Genomic DNA, 19,997 nt, shown 5'->3' with positions numbered 1-19,997 from the left:
TCTTACATATAAAACTTTAAATGACCTAAGTCTTACTTACCTGCCTGAAGATTTCATTACACAAACACCACAGCCTGCATTAAGATCTGAAGATGCTGGTCTAATAAAAATTCCAACAATTAGTAGAACATCAGTGTGACATTGAGCTTTTATTTAGTGATGCCCATTCGATCTCAGCTTGAAAGTCCTGGCAGAAGACTCAGTACTTTGGTCTGACATACCCTGATTAAATTACAATAATTAAAAACTGATACAATCCCTCCTCCATTCTGCTTCTTTCTGTGGCATGCTGCAGCAATTGGTACCACTGCTATACTTTCAAGTTCTTTTCCTGTTCCTGGAAAAGACACCAGAGATACTAGGAGTACTGGAATGAACAGATGTAAAAATTCTGCCACCATATTAGATGGCCCTGCACAATCTTATTCTGTAGAATGTCCATGAAAGGGTGGCAGTCAGTTGGTCAAAAACTCCATGCCCATGACTGTGACTGACTTTGCATCATAACCAACTGTGGACTCTCCAGGGATTTATTTTTGCCAGAGGTGCTGCAAATTGAAGTTTTTGTTTTCCTCTTCTCTATTGTCAGATGGCCATAAATCACTATTGTTAAATTCCACTTATGTTAATACATTTGAAATTGCTTTGTTCTACTTATTGTTAAGCTTAATTGGACCTTTATGTGTATGCATTACATATTTAGTCATGTGTAAAATTTGTAATTGTAGTTTACCTGTGACCTTGTTACAGCCGCCATTCAGTGAAGAGTGTTATACCAAAATGAATTGAACTGAATTGAATTGAATCTGGTCTTAATCCCTGCAACTCTGATTTGGACTAAACAAGATAGGAAAATGGATGAATAATGTTACAAGGTGGACATATCCTCACAGCATCAATAGTGAAGGATCAATCACAATACAAAATGGAAAGCAATGCTCAAAAAAGACAGAAATCTATGAAAGAAGCTGGTATATGCTTACTAAGCACAAAGGTGCCATCTGGTGGATTTGTCCATAATTAGCCATTTTATATGAGCCCTTTTGCTGGAGTGGGAGAATTTTTGCAAAATTGGTAGCATAATTGTCTTTTGGCACTTGGTTTATATTAGATTTAATGCACTAATGAGATATAATGGTAAAATTATTCAAGAAGTAAAATACTGACCTTTTAATTTCATTCCATTCTTTTAGCAGTAGGACCGTCAGTGTGTTCTGGTGCTTAATTATGCATGTCCAGAGATCTCATATCTTTGTTTCTGTATTGCATGGACAAAATCAAGAAATCAAGCTCAAACAAGCTTAAAATTAAGTAGCAAAACAAGAAACAATAATACATTTCTTTATGGGTTCATCAGCTTGCAATGAGCCCATCAAACAACCTAGTATTGTTTTAAATAACTCCAGCTTCAGGTGACTTTAGAGATGAAGAGTTTAACATTCGGTGTTATCATTATAAAACAGTAGCCCTAGCTGGCCCTTTTCGAGATTTCCTCATCACCACAGAGTAAGGCAATGGTGGCAGCTCAGCCAGTGTGAAACATAAATGAAAAACCAATGGATAGGTACAGGAGGACACAGGCATAACTCTACTGTGTGATAACTAAAATCTGGAGCAAATCTAACAAAGCCTTCAAATGAAAACTATCTCTGTCCACAGTGCAATGTGAGTGAAGTCAGCTCCATTTTAGAATGAGCACATATAGAAAGACAAATATTCTCACCTGTCATCAAAAGAAATTCCTTACAAATAATGAAGCAGTTCATTTTTGGCAACCATTTTTCACATATTAGGTCTATTTGTGTTTTATTTTGTAAAGTAGTTTCTCACAGGAACTGTAACATTGGCATATGCCTTGGCAGTGTGTACTTCATGCTTCACTGCCTGGCGTCCCAGAGACTTCCAGATTAAAAGGCCATCCTCAGCCTGGCAGGTTTGCACTTTAGTAATTCAGTAACTAAGACGCACATCTGACTGAGTTATTCAAACAGCATACTTTGAAGTAGTCAGCCCCCTCATTTATCGTTGAACTTTGTCGTTTTTGGAGAATTTTCATTTAGAAGTTGCTTCTGTTTTCTCATTTTTTACCCATCTGTCTAGGTTTGTCATGCTCTATTAGTCGACATGAAGGCTCTGCTGACTACTAAGGGAGAATGAAGAAGTAGCATGCAAGCAGGATATCACGTTGTAGAACAGTGTGTAGGTGGTGTCCTGGAGATAATTCAGTAAGAAACTGCTCTAAACCTTGAGAGGGTTTTGACAAAGTTGATTGCCTCAATTTGATGCCCTCTGCTGTTCATTTTAATTAGTGACAGCTTTTTTTCCTAGAAAATAACTGAGTTTAGTCAGCCAACTGAACTAAGAGTGAGATTATTTTCTTGAGCTTTTAAAAATGTCTTAATAAATTTCTCACTAACATACTTCTGTTTAGGCAAGGTTGTGGAGGTAAACTACATTTTAACCACTGCTTGTTGTTTAAAGTGAAGTTTTCATTCTGAACCAACCCCAGCTATGCAGCCATTGATCACACATATATAATGGTATTTTCTAATATTTTCATTATGTTGAGACATAAATGATGAAACTGTGACATTTAATGAATTACTCGGGTCTGTATAGTGTGTTTTTTTCCATTATGAATATTGCATGTTTCATTTTAGGTACAGTGCATTGGAAATGTAAAAGGGATAGATAAAAATTAGGAATATATGTGTGCACAATGCAGCATAGATATGACTGTGACCATAAACATGGCTGTAGGATATTTTTGAGTCATGAGACTTAGAAGTACGCAGTAGTGTGTTTTGATCTACCTAATGAGACAGTTTTATGCTAAGGCTGAAGGAAAAGTAGAGAGTGAGCCATGTTAATAAAAGGAAATGAAGAATACAGAAAAGTAAAGAATGTCCTATGAATAAACAAGGATAAACAGGAACGAAAAGGGAAAAAAATGACACTAGGTAAATGTGTGTGGAAGAGGTGGACAAGAAGACATGGCATAAAAAGGAAATTAGATTAATTAAATCACAAAGCCTGAGCGCAGACTAGAAATAAACTGTAGACCACTTATGCAGAGCTGCTAAAGTAAAGAAAGTAAAAACATGAAGCAAAGTTCTAGGATATTCTGTGCGCCAGAATATTTTGGTTATGTTTTTACAAAAGTGAGTAAAAATCTGTTGTAAAACACACATCCAAGCAAACCTAGCCTGGAGTAATATGGGATAAATAATGTATGAATGGAGAAAAATGTTGCATAATATCATTGCGATTAAATAATAGATACATACAACATCATTTAGACGAGCAATGTTGTTGTGTGCTGTCCAGTCACAAAGGTAATGCGTCACAAAGATGTTCACAGATGAATGCACACTGCCAGTGAATATCTAGCAAAGCCCCCAACACCTGGTCTTCCACAGCACCATTATGCTCCTGAACTTTAAGCACTCCTTAAGGGCAATCATCATAGCTATCTCTGTATCTTCTGCTTATATGAAATCCATCCATACGGATATATAAATTTCTTATGCCTCGACAGATATTGATTTACCAGCAGTGGATTCTCGTGAGGCACACAACATGATGACTTGATCTTTATAGCAGCTTTTAAAATGGCATCCATCTAATTTCATCTTAATATGAAGATGAGTGAACTGAGAGAATTTCATTCCTTTCCAGTTCTGAGTAGAGGCATAGGTTCATGTTCATCTAACACCAAATGAAGACACTCATTTGTCTTTTGGCAGATCATCTATGAAGATATTTGTGGTTAGGAATGAATAGGAAAATGTCTCCCTTGGAAGTTAGTTTATTGTATGTTTAATTTGAAATGCCCCCGTTGCTAATACAATGCTGCATAACAATCAGCTTTTCCAGTGCATGTGCACTTTGCCCTTAAATGATGTTGTGCTGGGATTTTAGACTGTTTTTAAATAAGAATCAGTACCAAACATTCAGTATGGTTAAAAATGTGTGTGGAGACAGTACTGTTGATAAAAGCACTGATGAAGGTTGGACTTCAAGAACGGTGGGACATAAAAAAGTCCAAATGGTTTTGGACTAATGAGAGGGTTACTCAGGAAAAGGAGAATTGATGGCAATTGCAGTATTCAGACTGATAGCAGAGAGTAGCTACATTTGACTCCTAGAAAGAGAGTGCATGATCCTGCTTTGCATGATGAAGCTTATGTAAAAAAGAGAGAAGCAGAATAAATACTATTATACATTCAATCAATTCCATAGACCAGCAAGGAACAAAATTACAATATACAAAAATTGTATTTTTGTGAATGAATGTTGCATCTAAATGAAACTTGCAACAAGTAAGCTAGTTGTGATTTGTAAAATTAATGCTCTACTGGGGACTCATGTTCAAATATCTCTTCACATATTTTGCTTTTTTTCCCCAGTCATTGAAATCCCAGGGACTCTGATTTGAGATGGCACAATATAAGGAACAATACAATAAGTCTTTAGTAGACATGCTTTTTCCTCACAAACCTATGCTTGCTGAATGGTAGATAGGTTTTCAAAGCAGTTCTAGTAAACAAAAGTTGAACATCACATTTCAAGCTAACTGGGCATGTTCAGTAAATAAAACTATGTGTTCATGCCAAATGCACATGTCTAAAGTGCAAATTTTAATTTTGCAGTACTCATTTATAAACAGAGGGCACTTATGTTATAGACGTCCACGTTGTGTCAATGGCACATCATCTTCTATTAATTAAAAATGGCCCGAGAGAAGTCAACATTCAACTTCCTTACTGTTATATTTACCCCTGAAAAATTAGCAAAAAAAAAATGGATTTTTTTTCAACAAGGAGAAATGCTTCTCATATGTAACATATCTCAAAGATTTTAGATATTCATCAGTGTACTTGTTAGGCAAGTTGTCTATAAATTGAGAAAATTTGGTATTGTGTCTACTCTGCCTAGATGTGGGAGCCCTGCCAAGATGACCCCAAGAGCACAACGCAAAGTCAGCAATGAGGTAAAGAAGACCCCTAGAGTGACAGCAAAGAACTTGAATAAATTATTAGAATTGGCTAACATCTCTGTTCATGAGTCAACTATACGCAAAACATTGAACAAGAAAGGAGTCCATGGCAGGACACCAAGAAGGAAGCCACTGCTATCAAAAAAGAACATTGCTGAACGCCTGAAGTTTGAGAAGAGCACGTGGACACTCCACAATGGTACTGGGAAAATGTTTTGTGTAATGATGAAACCAAAATTGAACTGTTTGGGAGGAAAAAGCAGAACTTTATTTGGTGTAAAAAGAGCCCTGCATATCAACATCAAAACATCATCCCTACAATAAACTATGGTAGAGGGAACATCATGACTTGGGCCTGCTTTGCTGCATCAGGGCCTGGGCAGCTTGCCTTCATTGAGGGGAAAATGAATTCACAAGTTTATCAACAGATTCTCCAGGATAATGTAAGGATGTCTGTCTGTCAACTTAAGCTCAAAAGAGGCTGGGTGATGCAACAGGACAATGACCCCAAACATTGCAGCAAATCCACAGCACAACGGCTTCAGAAGAACAAATTCCGCCTTTTGGAGTGGCCCAGTCAGAGCCCAGATCTCAATCCTATTGAGATGCTGTGGAATGACTTGAAGAGAGAGAGCCATACACAGAAGACAACCAAAGAATATGGAAGAGTTGAGGCAGTTCTGCAGGGAAGAATGGGCTAAAGTTACCCCTGCACGATGTGCAGGTCTGATCTACAGTTATATTAAGCACCTGGTTGAGGTCATTGCTGCCAAAGGAGGGTCAACCAGTTGTTAAATCCCAAGGTTCACTAACTTTTTCCGCTATCACTGTGAACGTTGAATGCATTTGTAAAATAAAGACATGAAAGAGTAGAATTTTTTGTGCGTCATTGGCTTAAGCTCATTGTGTATATCTGTACCTGTGACTTAGATGAAGATCAGATCACTTTTTATGACCAATTCATGCAGTAAACCAGATAATTCCAAAGGGTTCACATACTTTTTACTTTGACTGTACATGTCCAAAAATGCAAGCTGACTGTTAATATTATAAAGTAGTTTGTCTATTTTGGGTGACATAGTGGTTAGCTCTGTTATTTCACAGTTCCGTGGCTATATGGTTTCCTCTGTGGGTACCATGGGATTCCCCAACCTCCAACAACAGAGTGAGGAGAAGACCAGGGTCATCACAGACAACTCTGATCACCTTTGACTTAACATACATAGAGGGAAGAGCAAGGTCCTCAAGGCCAATTCTGTTAGTACATTCTCTATTACTTTGGAAAATGAAGTACTAGAAGAGGTGGAAAGCTTCACCTATCTTGGCAGGACCCCTGATACGTAGGGTAAGACAGATGCTTATATTAAGGCCAGGATTAGCAAGGCAATGGCAGCTTTCCTCCAACTGAAGAATTTCTGGGGATCCAGGTTACCTATCCATCACCAGCAAGATCATGCTCTTTAATTCCAATGTAAAGCCAGTCCTGCTCTATGGAGCTGAGACATGAAGGACCTCTGCAACCACTACCAAAAATGCCCATATATTATCATCCATCTGAGAATGGTCCTCTGGGTTTGCTGGCCAATACCATTAGAAACTAAGAACTGTGGCATCAAATAAGACAAGAGCAAGTAGAGGAATAGATTCTCCAGCAGTGTTGGAGGTGGATAGGCCACATCTTCTGTAGGCCAGTCTCAAGCATCACAAGACAAGTCCTTACATGGAATCCCCAGGAAAAGAGGAACAGAGGCTGGCCAAGAAACATCTAGTGCCAGAACCTGGAAGAAGATGCCAAGAGAATGTGTTGACCTGGGGACAAGTGGAAAGAGTTGCACAAGACAGAGATGCCTGAAGAGCTCTTGTTGGCCTAAAAAAGTAAGTAGGCAAGAAACTATGGGTATCCCCCTCCACCGCATAATTATGCTTGTTAGTGATATGGCAAATAGAGATTAGCCAAGTGTGCGTGTGGGTGTGTGTATAAATGGAGCTTGTGCCACACGCAAGATTGATTCCTGCCTTGAGGTTGATGATGCTGAGATAGGCTGCAGCTCCCCTTAGGGTCATTAGAGAATCTATGTTTCATATCCTGTAATTTTGTCAGTTTTAAACTGCAATGCTCTTATAAATGAATCAAACATTTTACAGTACCTTTCAGAAAAATTACCATCAGAATTAAAACCAATTAAGCTCATCAGATATTTTTTCCGGGAGAATCTGGAAAAATAAACAATAGGAGCCAAGTGCCATGGCTGATATAGGAGCTTCAGACAAGGGCTCAGGTGGTGACTGCAGGATAGTTAGACAGCTATTACTGGGCCACTTTGTGCCGGGCTGCTTGCCAGACATCTCTCTTTCCTTCTCTCTCTCTAATGATCAGGGTCTTTAGCAAAAGTGCAGCCAAATGGGGATTTGTTAAAATGGTTTGGCTTAAAGCACCAGTCTGGAGTCTTAAGGGTATACTGCGCAAACAGACATGACATTGGGGGTGGGAGGGAATGCGGCTATAATATGAATATGGGTCAGGGCAACCTGTACGAGGGATTAGAATGGACAGACAGTGACCACACAGGCTAAAAAAGACCAAAGGAAGAAGAGGAGTGCAGGATTTAAAGACAGGAGTAAGCTCTTCAGAGGCAAGCTCATGGTCTAAAAATACTTTAGACACTAGGTTTACTGTCTCGCTGCTGAACAAACATAGCATTGACAGCACTGGAAATAATTATAGATATAGAATTAAAACTGGGCACATGCAGCAAATAAAACCATGATCTCATGTGTTAAAAGAAACACTCAGGAGCAGAAGCATGTGCTAGCATGTGACATGGTGTTAGTACAGCGTGTGCCACACCTGCCGGATGGTAGAATATAAGCTGTGATATCAGTGAAGTCTGCTGAAAGCCTCAGCTCATCAAGTTCTATACCCATTCTGAATTGGCACCATCCCTGTCCTGCCTTTATGATTCATTACAAAATTTCACCCATGGCAATTTATTAAGGAAAGCAGCAAAGGGATTTGAGATCTATGTTTTCTTTTTCTCCTTAGCTACCCACTCAATGCAGTCACTGAGAGTGAAGGCAAATAATCCAAAGTGGACAGACAGACTTGGCATCTAGACAAAATAAAAATGCTGCAAAGCAGCAAGTAGAGTTTGACTGCATATGTTCAAAACAGGTTATTTTTTATAGGTGCCTTTTGTCACCTATAAAATGACCATCCTGGGTGATGATTTTCCAGTTAAATAATTGTGAATGCTAGCTAATGCTGTATTTAGTAAATATTAAAATGATGCTAAGTTAATAAAGCAATTACTTTCAAGTAATACAATTATATTAAATAAATCCATCACAATGAATCAGTGCAGGGGGCCATCTTAGCATTTGAGCACTCAAAGCAGTGACCAACCCCTGAATGGGTGCCAGTCCATTGTGGGGCACACTGCCACAGACCTTAATAATTTGCAGTTACCAGTCAAGCCAACCTGCAGATCTTTGGAATTGAGTAAAACACACACAGGCATATGGAGGAGCTCCAAAACAACAGTGACCATATGGAGATCTGAACACAGGACTCTGGACCTAAACACTGTCCTACCCTAAAATTTCACCAAGTAAATAAACTGATTTGATTTAATTTACTATTGAAATATCGTCAGTTCTATTGTGCCTGATAATTCTATTATTGGGTTACAAGATGCTGTAGCCCATGCTAATATTATTTGGTGCAAACAAGAAATCAAATCCAGTTTGGATAGCAGTCTACTCTCCTTACTCGTGTGGCAAGCCCAGATTCACAAATCATTGTAGTAGGTAGATCTTTAAAAGGAAGGCCATTCGAACATGGAGGAGTGAACATATTCTGCACAGACAGTGACTGAGTTGACATTTGAACCTAGATTGCTGGTGCTGTGAGTAACCTGTGTGACTGAGTAACATCACTAGCTAATAAATCTCATATTGCTGCATGCACGGACCTTACCAAGTGAAAATTCCACCTCCTCTTACTTAATCCATATTTAATACATCTATTTTAGTAGGATGTTCTTGAGTTTGAAAGCCTTTGCTAAGTGGGAAAGAACTAAAATGGCTGGAGATCTAGTTAAGGGGTGGATTCATTCTTGTGAGAAACATCCACAAGATGAAACATTGGATGAAAAAGGTAAGTTACTGGGCTTTCACAAACAATGGATGGAGTATAATTACTGCTGGGTGGTCCATGCATGAGGAGGAAATAAACATAAAGCTCTAAGCAAATAAACCTAGGCAGATCAAAAGCCAAACACACAAGAATCCAGGGAAGAGTGTTTCAATAATAGTGTGATCACTACAAACCTGAAGTCTCTAAAACAGAAATCAAACTTTAATTAATCTCAGGTAATGGCTATGTAGTCATCAGACATGCCTAACCCAAAAAAACTGCTGTGTCATTGAAAGTAAACTAAACATTTCCTTTATTTGATAAACAATAATTTAATAGACAATGCTCTAAAGAGTTAGCTACAAGCTGTTAGGCCACTTCCTGCTGAAGACATCATCCAGTGCCATGTCTTCAGCCCCTGTTCCTCTCAGTTCACACTCCAGTATATGTGGTCTTGGAGGCTTTGCATGAGTCACTTGTATTTTCAGTTAAATCAGGGTTCAGTGTGGAAAGTTCTGGAAGCATAGCAGGAAAATGCTGTCACGTGTGTGCACTTAGGGAACAATTTGACGGCTCTGGTGATGGTCTTTCTCCACCATTCCAGAGGTTGGCGATGTGTGATAATGCCTTCTCTTTTCCTCCCTCTTCAGACCAGAAGAAAGAGATGTTTGGGAGCATACACTGATATAACGCATAGCCAAACCCCTCACACGATCCCAGATTAGGACCCGAGTACAGTCATGCAGCAGGCGACACCTCAACACCACACTAGTTTGCATGGAATCGAACAGTGCGAGGCTTTTTTACAGTGGCTGGAGTGCCAATCCTGCAACCAACCCTTGAGTTCTCCCTGCAAGTTGGAGATCCTGGTTGCAGATCTAGATGCAGGTTAACGTAATACTCAGTGTGGAGCAATTGCAGGTTAAGGGCCTCGCTCAGGGGCCCTATGAAATGGAATCACTTCTGGCATTTACTTGTTTTGAACCAGCAACTTTCCATTGCTGGCACAGATCCCTAGTCTCAGAGCCACTACTCTGCCTAGAATCCACTCAAGACCAGAAGATTGATGGGTTTTACAACACCGACATCACATCTGGTGTCCATCCACCTGGACATGCCACTTCCTGCCGGAATCCATTTTTACCAGTAGCTCCACCATCCTCTAGTCAGTTCAGTATCAGACTCATAACAGAAACTTTCTTTAACGCTATTAAATCGCATTTTGCTTATTTTCGATATTCAATTATACAGCTTTTGCCTGTGGATCTCCCAACCCTTCTTATTGTGTCTTCTTGTTCTTACAATGCTAATTTAAGTTATCTAATTGAGAGCAAGCAAAATTAAAACTAATGAGAAAAACATAGTCAAAGAGTTGGCTAAAAAAAAGGTTACAAACATGAAATAAAAAACAATATAAGACTACTAGAGACTAGGAAGAGTGACCAAGGAACAAATCCTGAAAAGAAGCCTGCAGGCTGGATTAATGAGAAAACTAATGAACTCAAACTGTTCATGTGATGCAATGTGCTGTTATGTGGCAATAAAAAGTGTGAGACAGGGTGACAGGCGTCAAGAAACAAAGAGTGAGAGTGAGAGAAGAAAGTGTGACACAAATGTGTTAGTGTTGTGCTATCTAACCTCTGTTGAGTTAGCCATTTAATAATTCTGAACAATTGAACTTTCAGACTAAATGTACTGATCTTTACCCACTTGCTTATACATGTTTAGGATCATTCATTTAATTTACCAAATAGTTTCTCCATCTCTTTAATTGACTTATGGCTGTTAAATTTGATGACATCTTGGTCACCTTCATATCAATAATAATATGTAATAAAAAAATCCATCTGTCCACTTATTTTCTAAACTCACTTAGTCCAAACAACAACAGCAATAATAATATTAATAACTGAACAGGATTAACACATTTCATACTTGAGGAATTCACATCAAAATGCTTTATAAGCATGAAATAAATAGTAAAATGAAAACATACCAAGCATAATTTAAAACAGTAAATCCTAATATGAAGACACTAAAAATAGTAAACTAGAATGAAAAAGGGCATTATTTTTAAAATATCTGCCAAAGTTGCTTGCTAAATAAATGGTAGCATCATGTACCAAGATTTTTATGTTTAAAACAAAAGGATTTCATTTCTATTTCTTAGTGCAACGAGTAAAAAGAGTTTTAAAATGATTTCTAAATCAAACAAATAGCCAGTGCAGTGCTGCCAGAGCAGGCATAATGTTGCCCCTCATTTAATTTTTCTTTAAAACCCTAGCCTGCAAGATTTTGATTAAAACCAATGTCATATCACAGTTGTAAAGTATGTCAGATTTGCCGATAGCAATCCTGTTACTGAACCTCGTCGATTTACTCGACTGAAAATTACATTGACTGACTGAGTGCCAACCTTCCAACACAGAGATGCTCACCCATTTTTGTGACAGCTAATAGCAGGATGCATGATGAACAGATACAGGGAGTTCAGTCACTACCCCTGTCCTTATTTATTAGTGTCATCAGTGATCAGACAGACAAGCCTCTCTTCTGTTTGTGAGGTCAAACACATGCATTCCATATTCCTTGTCGTTGCATTCAATGCATTGTATTTCTGGATTAGCATTCATTGGTTGCCAGCTTTTGTGGAAACAGAGTCCGTCCCTATGACTAAAGGTAAAATCAGAACTGTTTGATGTTATCAGAGTGCGTCACAGACCAGTTAGAGTGAGTCACTGGGAAATGTCATATTACGCAATAGGCTTCATGGGAGCGGGCCACCAACTGTCTCAGATTTGCGAGAGTTATGTAAATAAAGAGTACTGTGTAAAGTGGACTAATGTGACGTAGCCTTTAGCTGCAACTTGGCTTTGTCTGCTAATGAATAATCTCATAAAAGTAAGTTATAGTGGTCTCGTATTTCTATCAAGAACATCTACTTTCCTGATTTTACTTTTAATCTTTAAAGCACTATTTACAAGCTTGCCTAACATTTTTTTTAAGTCATTGCCGAACAAAATATAGTTTGACTTTCTCTTGATATTATTTTAGAAATGTATTAAAAAAGCCATTTAACAAGGAATTTAAAGTGTCAGCATCATATGGAAGTACAGATGTATTTGTCTACCCTAAACATCTGTATGAAAACTGACCCCATGTTTTCACATTTCTTTCAAGTTCGATAAATATGAAAAGATTGCAGGGCAATTTTAGAATGGCCAAAGTAATCCATAGTTAGTTCTAAAGCTCAGTGTGATCAAATACCAGACATAAAATGGGATGCATCAAATAAAACAGTTTTCTTTTTATTCTTTACTGCTGATACTGTTGCAGTGATCCAAATCTAGATTTAAATTTGTCAAAAATATAGTAGCCATCAGTTTTTTAGACTTCATTTTTTTAGAATGGCAGCATGTTAGAACAATAGTTGGTGCCAGACTGATCCCATCCCATCACACCATGCCCCCTGTTCTGCCAGAGTTGTTGCAATATTACACGGCTTTAAGGGAAACAAAAGGACCAGGAGATGAATTGCAAACAAAATACTAGTAGAGGTTGTAACCAAAGCTCAAACTATTATGCCATAAGCCTAATATGTGATAAAAGATTGTAAGTCTAAGAAGCAAAGCAGATAAATCGTAATATCAAAGTTTGAAAATAATAAGCACTTACTGAAGGGTTTGCTTTGAATTCACAACGTTGGACAATGACTGACTCACAATATCAGTTTAAATGTTTCCGTAATGATATCACATGACACACCTTCTGGGGGAAATGTCTGTGAAGACAGAATGCAGCAGCTTAGTTTAAGATTTGAAAGACAAATTATGTTATTCAGTTTTTATATTTTTATAATTCTTCTATTCTCTTTTTTATTACTAGTTTTATTATCTATTGTGTTCTTAGTTGTAAGGAATTGCTCTGTTCTGATAATTTTACTTAATGGGTGGGAAATTCAAAAGAGAGGAGAGGAAGAGAAGGGTTGACATGTAAATGAAGGAAAAATGAACACTTGTTTTGAACTTTAGGTTTGATTAGCCTACACCATGCTACTCAATGATAATACCATATTGTATTAGCAATGGGAAGCCCAAATGGCGGTGCCCATTAAAAAACAACATGGTGTCACAGTAAACCAAAAATATAATGGTAAATTAAAAGTGTAATCCCCAGAACAAAATGAAAAATACACAATTGAACTGAAACTGAAATGAGTATAGTTCAGAACCTACAAAATTATAATGAAAAATGCATTGATTCCAGAAAAAATAACAAAGCTACAGAAAATCGCAACAAGCACATTCTCTTTCATCCTCTTTAAGTTATGTCTCCAGGTATTTCAGTTTTCCCTTCAAATACAAAAGATGTGTTTTACTTTAATGAGAAATTATAAATTGGCCCAATACGGGTGTGTCCTGCATTGTGGTCATTGTTTTCAGCATATGCCCACTATAATTAGATTAGGTGGGCTTGAGGATGTTATGTTACTGTTCCATAATTTTGATTAAAAATATCATGTTGGAGATTGGTCTACATTTGCTGTAAACAGGGAAACCAAGGTTATTTTTAGATTTACCCAGAACAGTGTTGAGTGCTTCTGGATGTTATGAAAGAGTAGCACACAAAATAGAAAAATGATGTGAGACCTCAGAAAGACCCACAAAACCAAACCAGGCCTTCCCTAGCCTGCTCAGAAAATACCTCACCACAGGTAGCCTGACCTCTAAATTCCACAGCCAGACCTCAGGGCCAGTCTATGCTCCAAAAATGGGGAGCAGAGTTTTTAAATCCATAAATAAAACCTTTGGCTTGATAAACAAATCTACAAAGAATCTTTATAAAAAAGAATTTAAATAAATAAATGAAGAAGAAAAAAATGGCATAAAAGGCAAAATGAGGCAAAAAATCAGTTACAAATTCCTGTACTCAGTGAACATCAATGAATCAGTAAAGGTTCCGCTCTCAGCTTCAGAATATAAAGGCTGAGGGCGGACCTTTATTAGTGACATCAGGCTGGCCCCGCCTCTTCAGATTCCACCCACAAAGTACACAGGACATATAAGGACTGTACAAAATCCATAGAAACTAAATATTAATTAAACAAGGCAAAACTTATAGAAAACACATAAACAAATACAAGAAAAATAATGTTTAAAAATAAACTATGAAAACACAGAAAAGGAAAATAAACAGAAGCCAGGGGGACAACCTCAAGCTGAAAAAAACAATGAAAAAATGATGCTATTTAACATTGAATATATATTGTCCAGCACGCCATGAGTCAGGCTGTCAAAATCATCTTTAAGCTGAAATATTAGAAAATAATGAAGAATACTAGTAAAAATGTAAATTATAATTATAACACATTTTACTGCAAGCCTTTGGCAAAGGTTGAATATTGTTGTGCTTTTTTTCCTTTCTCCTTTGTAATCATTTCAAAGAAAATGGCTGGATCTGTTGTGTTATTAGTTAATGTTCTCGTTTTCTAAAATAATATCTCTCAGTTCGGTTGCTACATCTCTGTCACTCCAAAATGTGATGCATCACAAACATTTTTAATAATAAAATGCACTGCATTTGTCATTCTAATAGGTGGAGCACCACAAACATTAACACTGCTTTATCGAATCCCATCCCAAATGGCATATAAAACAGACATACACATTGCTTGTTGCACTGCAAACATTAACTCTGAGGTCTGCGTTGATAGCTTAGATTTCAACCCATCTTTAATGGATTTCACAGCTACTATGATACAAACATTCAGAGAATCCTTCTGGTGTGTATCTGAAGAATTTCATTCAATGGCCGCTGTCATTAAAATGAAAGAGACTTTGAAGACACTGGCTGTACAAAAGGAACTTATATTTTTTGAGTTAAATTGTATTTTTTTTTTATTAAATCAAAGGAAATAAAAACAAACAGCAAATTTGACAAAATCATAATAAGAGTACAAAACCAAACTGAAGGAAAAACAGAAAGATAAGAAAATCAAAACAAAATCCAAACTGCTGAATACTAAATTCAAAGTTTAAAATACTGAGTTCAAAAAAATACCTTAAAAATAAACTTGAACGAGGAGAACTAAAGAGAAACGTCAGAATTGAAAAAGAGAGCCAGAATTAATGAAATCTGTAATTGAGATACCAAACGTCAAATAATAACATAAAGCCTAAATTGAGAGTCAGGAGATCACCACTAACTTTCTAAGCAAAAATGAAGCAGAAGGATAGATGATGAGTGAGCAGTGGTAACAGCTGCTTAATATAGCACCTTATGGTAGTACCTGCAGGTACTGCCATAAAGCCTAATAAATTGCAATTACCTAATCTAGGGCATTGCAAATTAAAATAATTAACAACAACACCATTTATTTATATAGCACACTTTCATGTAAATGATGTAGCTCAAAGTGTTTTACTGAATGAAGAAAGAAAAAGAAAAAATCTAAAAATAAAATTAGGCAATATTAACTAACATAGAATAAAAGTAAGGTCCGATGGCCAGGGAAGATAGAAAAAAAAACAAAAAAGAAAACTGCAGACAGCTGGAGAAAATACAAAATCTACAGGGGTTCCAGGCCACGAGACCACCCAGCCCCCACTAGGCATTCTACCTAACATAAATGATCTCAATCAGTCCTCATGGTTTTCAGGCTCCATGTGGAAGAATAAGATGATAATGGTCATGTGGACCTCTACCCTTCAATACCATCAATGTAAGGACTGCAGGGTGCCTTGATCAGGTGTTGGTGGTGCAGATCACCACCACAGAAAACCAGAAAAAGACAGCAGAGAAAGTAGGGGTTACAGATTGCGGAGCCATGAAAAAAACAATAATTAAATGCATATACAGAATATCAGGGTTAAACTAAAATGAAGGTATGAAAAAGCCATGTTAAAATGATGAGTTTTTAGCATTTTTTTAAAGTGCTCCACTGTATTAGCCTGGCGAATTTCTATCAGTAAGCTATTCCAGATTTTTTGAATGTATAATTAGCCATACGGTGTTGCGCTCCCTGCAGTGCACAAGGATCATTTTTATATGTCTGGTGTCAGTACTTGTAATATTCTCATTATGGTCAGCTAATGTACCCCTACAATAAAAATACTGCAGTTTTATTTTAATGGATGGAAATTTGGCAGTGTTTCACGACCTTTTTGGCTTCGGAACACATTTTTATCTTTTAAAGCTCACTGATGACCCACATATTGCAATCAGATAGCCAAGTTTGGGGTTGAAATTAACCACAAGTAGAAGAGCCAGTTTTTCCTTAGTGACATTTGTGCAGTGTGAGATGGGAGAAATGTTGTGCAGTACTGTTAAGTGTGATGTGGTATTTTTATTTTTTATTTGTGTGCCTGTAACCCAGCCACTGCCACATTGCCAACAAACTTACAGTAAGCAGGCATTGATGTTCTGATCAAAGCTGTTACAGCTCTGTGATGTTACGCTAGCCTCAAAAAGAATATTTGCCTTAGTCAGACACAGAACAGGTTTCCAGGAAAATATTCATATATATATATATTGTGACAGATTAGGGTTTTCTTGCACCCTTGTACCCTCAGACACCACGTCAGACACCAGATAAAAGTCCAAATAATTATTATTTATTATAATAATAAGTGCACAAAGCACGCTCCTCTCTACAATTCTCCAATTACAATAAACCATAAACCAAATCACAAATAAACCAATTTTCCACTCAGGATTCAGCTCGTCCGTCTGGGATTTCCCACAGTCCTTTATAGTCCTTGACCCAGAAGTGTTTGTCCCTCAGTCCGTGTGACTTTCTATCACTTCCGGGTCAGGTAAAAACTTCTCTTTTTCTTCAGCCCGGAAGTATATCATTTCTTCCGTTCCCGTGACTTGGAAATACTTCTGGGCTCTAAGGAAAATATAAATCCCTGGGTCTCCCTGCAGCAATTCCTGGTGGCCCCTGTGGTATCCAGCAGGGCTGTGTATTATGACTCCACTGTCCATGATTCCCTGCTGGCATTCGGGGCACCTGTATGTTGCAGAGATGGCTCCATCTGGCGGTTTGGGGTTGTTGGCTGGGATACATGGCCGGCAATCCCTCACAATATATACTGTATATATTATATCATTGCACTCACAGAGTTTCAATTTTTGGGGCACTGATTGACCATGCCATTTTTGTGAAGTCACACTTCACGGAGCTGGGTGTCTTTTTTTTATCCACACTGTGCAGATGGTTCACACTTTTTTCTTCCATCAAGAAGATAGAAACACTTTGCAAATATTAATAATTTTTTGTTATTATTATCATCATTTCACTGGGTCTCATATGTTTTCTGACTTTTGGAGGATCCTTTAAGGTTTGTTTTGATTGGCACTCCTCCATCTGGCTAAAGTCATGATTGATATTTTCTGTAATTTTTCCTGAATTCTTATGCATTCATCCCAAACTGCTTTCCTATCTCATAGCTCTTTCCTGCCATGTAAAAGCCAGTTTCCTATTTAGAAGTGGTATCAGAATTATATGAAGATGCAATTCAGGAGTGCAATATGGTTGACATCCAAGATGAGGCGTGGACAAAACACAAGATGAAAGCAAAAAGAAAGAAACAAATTAAACAATTTGTTATTATTAATGACATGGGACTATTGTCAGGAAAAGGGAGGGAGGCAACTGCTTAGGAAACAGTAACAAGCAATATAATTCAAAACAAGCAATTTAGAAAATCCAGTATAGATTACATAATAAACCAAATAATATGACTAAAGAAAACATATTTTTGCAAGCTAAAGCACAGTGCTTGAGCACACAATAAATGATGTGCTCTAAATTGTTTCTCTAAATATTTCAAATAATAAGTGTTGCTAAACAACAAAACAAGGTAAATGGGGTCAGTTGAGCTAGAGAGATATTTGAAATTAGCTTAAATAAAATGTAGGGGTGCAAAAGTTGCTTAAATTCCATAGCCTTGCAACCAGAGAATCTTAACAAATGTAGCTGATAGAACCTCTGGTACTAAAACTGATAGTAACTCAAATATATGTTCAACTGCTAATCCTAAGACATTCAAATTTAATTTTTAGATTTTCATTTTGAGTTATTTTTAATAGTGTTCTCCTGCAATGCCATTTTGTTTTTTTGAGGGGCACTGCCATTTTCAAAACATTTGCTTGCTGCAGCTCTGCTGTTGCTCGGTACAGTTAACGGAAAATTTGTCCCAATTAACATCAGTGGATATAAAAATATAAAATTCAGCATCATACACTTCCTGTTTCTCTAAGATTGTGGATATCTGAAGTGATCTCTTGTTTTCTTTTTAGCTTGATTTTCTGGCTTTAGACTTTTTTTAAGAATCTATTTGACTATGAATTAGGGTCTCCATACCTCTTAACTAGTTTGCCATACTAGAACACTAAAGCCTATATTGAAAAATGTTTTATTTTTTGATTCTTTAGCTACATAGTGATAATTACTAATGAAGGAAATAATAGAACAGTGTGATATGCTGACTTGCTTCTTCTTATATTCTCCTGTTGTCATCCTAAGGTTTAAGGTTCTATTTATACTTACCGTAGAAAGTATACGTGCAGACCACGATGTAACGCATGTACAATCAGTACCCAAATGTATTTTTTCTTGTTGTGCCCCATTCAGTCGGAGCATTAATATCCTATTAGTCAGAAGTTTACAGTGATTGGTCAATATTGCATACCTAATAATTTTTACAGCAGAAGAACAGAATTTTTTACATGATTGTTCAACAAAAGATAGCTGCACTCAAACAGTCTCTGGTAATGGAAGAAGAGTTGTGCCTGTTATTACTGGCTTTAAGAGGAAGTAAAATGGAGAAGGTGGAATATTCATGTTTTTTTAAGTACTCATTTTGTGTAGCATTGTTTGACATCCATGAATTTGTCATCACCCAGAGCATCTTTGTTGTATCACAGAGAGAAATCATAGGTACCTATATCACATCACTCCTATTAACATTCTCTCCTCAATATTTGCCATTTTGGATATGCAGTACCACATTCAGGAAAGTCAGTAAAAATTCTGTGTGCACTATTTAAGACGTAATTTTTGCTACACGACCCTCGTGACCAGCGTGGACACATTAAGTATAATCCAGGTTTAACAAAGCCATGGGGCCTTGCTCACACGAGTGCCATCATTTTATCTGATGAAGCTCAAGGTCTTGCTCAAGGTAATTCTCATTTAGTGGGAAGTCAGTGCTGTCTTCACCACATTGCAAACTCAGTCAGTCTTGCCAATGTCTTGCTTCCTCTCCAAGGTAATGCTGAACTAACATAATTCTCAGGTTTTAAAATTTTAACAGTGGAAAAAATCTCCTTTTACAATTTCAGACTTCCAGTGTTGAATGTCATTAAATTCACTTAAAATCAAAGCGGGATAATTAATATTATACTTTTTGACCTCTTCTTGATATAAGAGGTAAAGACAGCTGCTACATTTGTTAGCCCTGCTCTGCAAGAGGCAACACAAATATGCTATCACTACTGCAGAAGTACGAGATGTTTAACAGAGAAGGTAGTTAATTTACGAGGTACTGTCTGATTTGTCGGCACCTCTTACTGTAGCACTTTCTCACTTTAATGCCAGAAATGTTAACTGCACTTGACAAAGAGATGGTTTGCAGAACCAGGCAAAAAAGTGCAGCTTTTTATATGCCTTTCATATAAACACCGGATAAGATAAATGCTTCCTTTGTCTGGGGAAGCGTTTGAAAGAAAAAGAGATTCATATGGCGAAACAGCAAGAGGGAGAGAGAAGCTGGTAACATTTTCATCCCATTTCTATCTGGCCCTCCCCCACCCTTCCCTTCACAGGCGGACAGACCTGTCCTCAGATGTACTCTCTTC

General features: G+C 37.4%; 1 long non-coding RNA gene across 2 annotated transcripts in view; it reads right to left on the bottom strand.

Annotated features, from left to right (window-relative positions):
• The window catches only part of LOC120535006, a 96,435-nt gene extending 83,529 nt beyond the window's left edge, over positions 1-12,906 (bottom strand). For both annotated transcript variants that reach the window (XR_005634839.1, XR_005634840.1), the window contains exons 1-2: positions 12,810-12,906; positions 1,168-1,258 (exon numbers count right to left, since the gene is read on the bottom strand). This is a non-coding gene — a long non-coding RNA (uncharacterized LOC120535006). The remainder of the gene's footprint in view (positions 1-1,167; positions 1,259-12,809) is intronic.
• Between the last annotated feature and the right edge of the window lie 7,091 nt (positions 12,907-19,997).

Source organism: Polypterus senegalus, chromosome 9 (assembly GCF_016835505.1).
Source record: "Polypterus senegalus isolate Bchr_013 chromosome 9, ASM1683550v1, whole genome shotgun sequence".
NCBI lineage: Eukaryota > Metazoa > Chordata > Cladistia > Polypteriformes > Polypteridae > Polypterus > Polypterus senegalus.
This window is presented reverse-complemented; position numbering and strand designations above follow the sequence as displayed.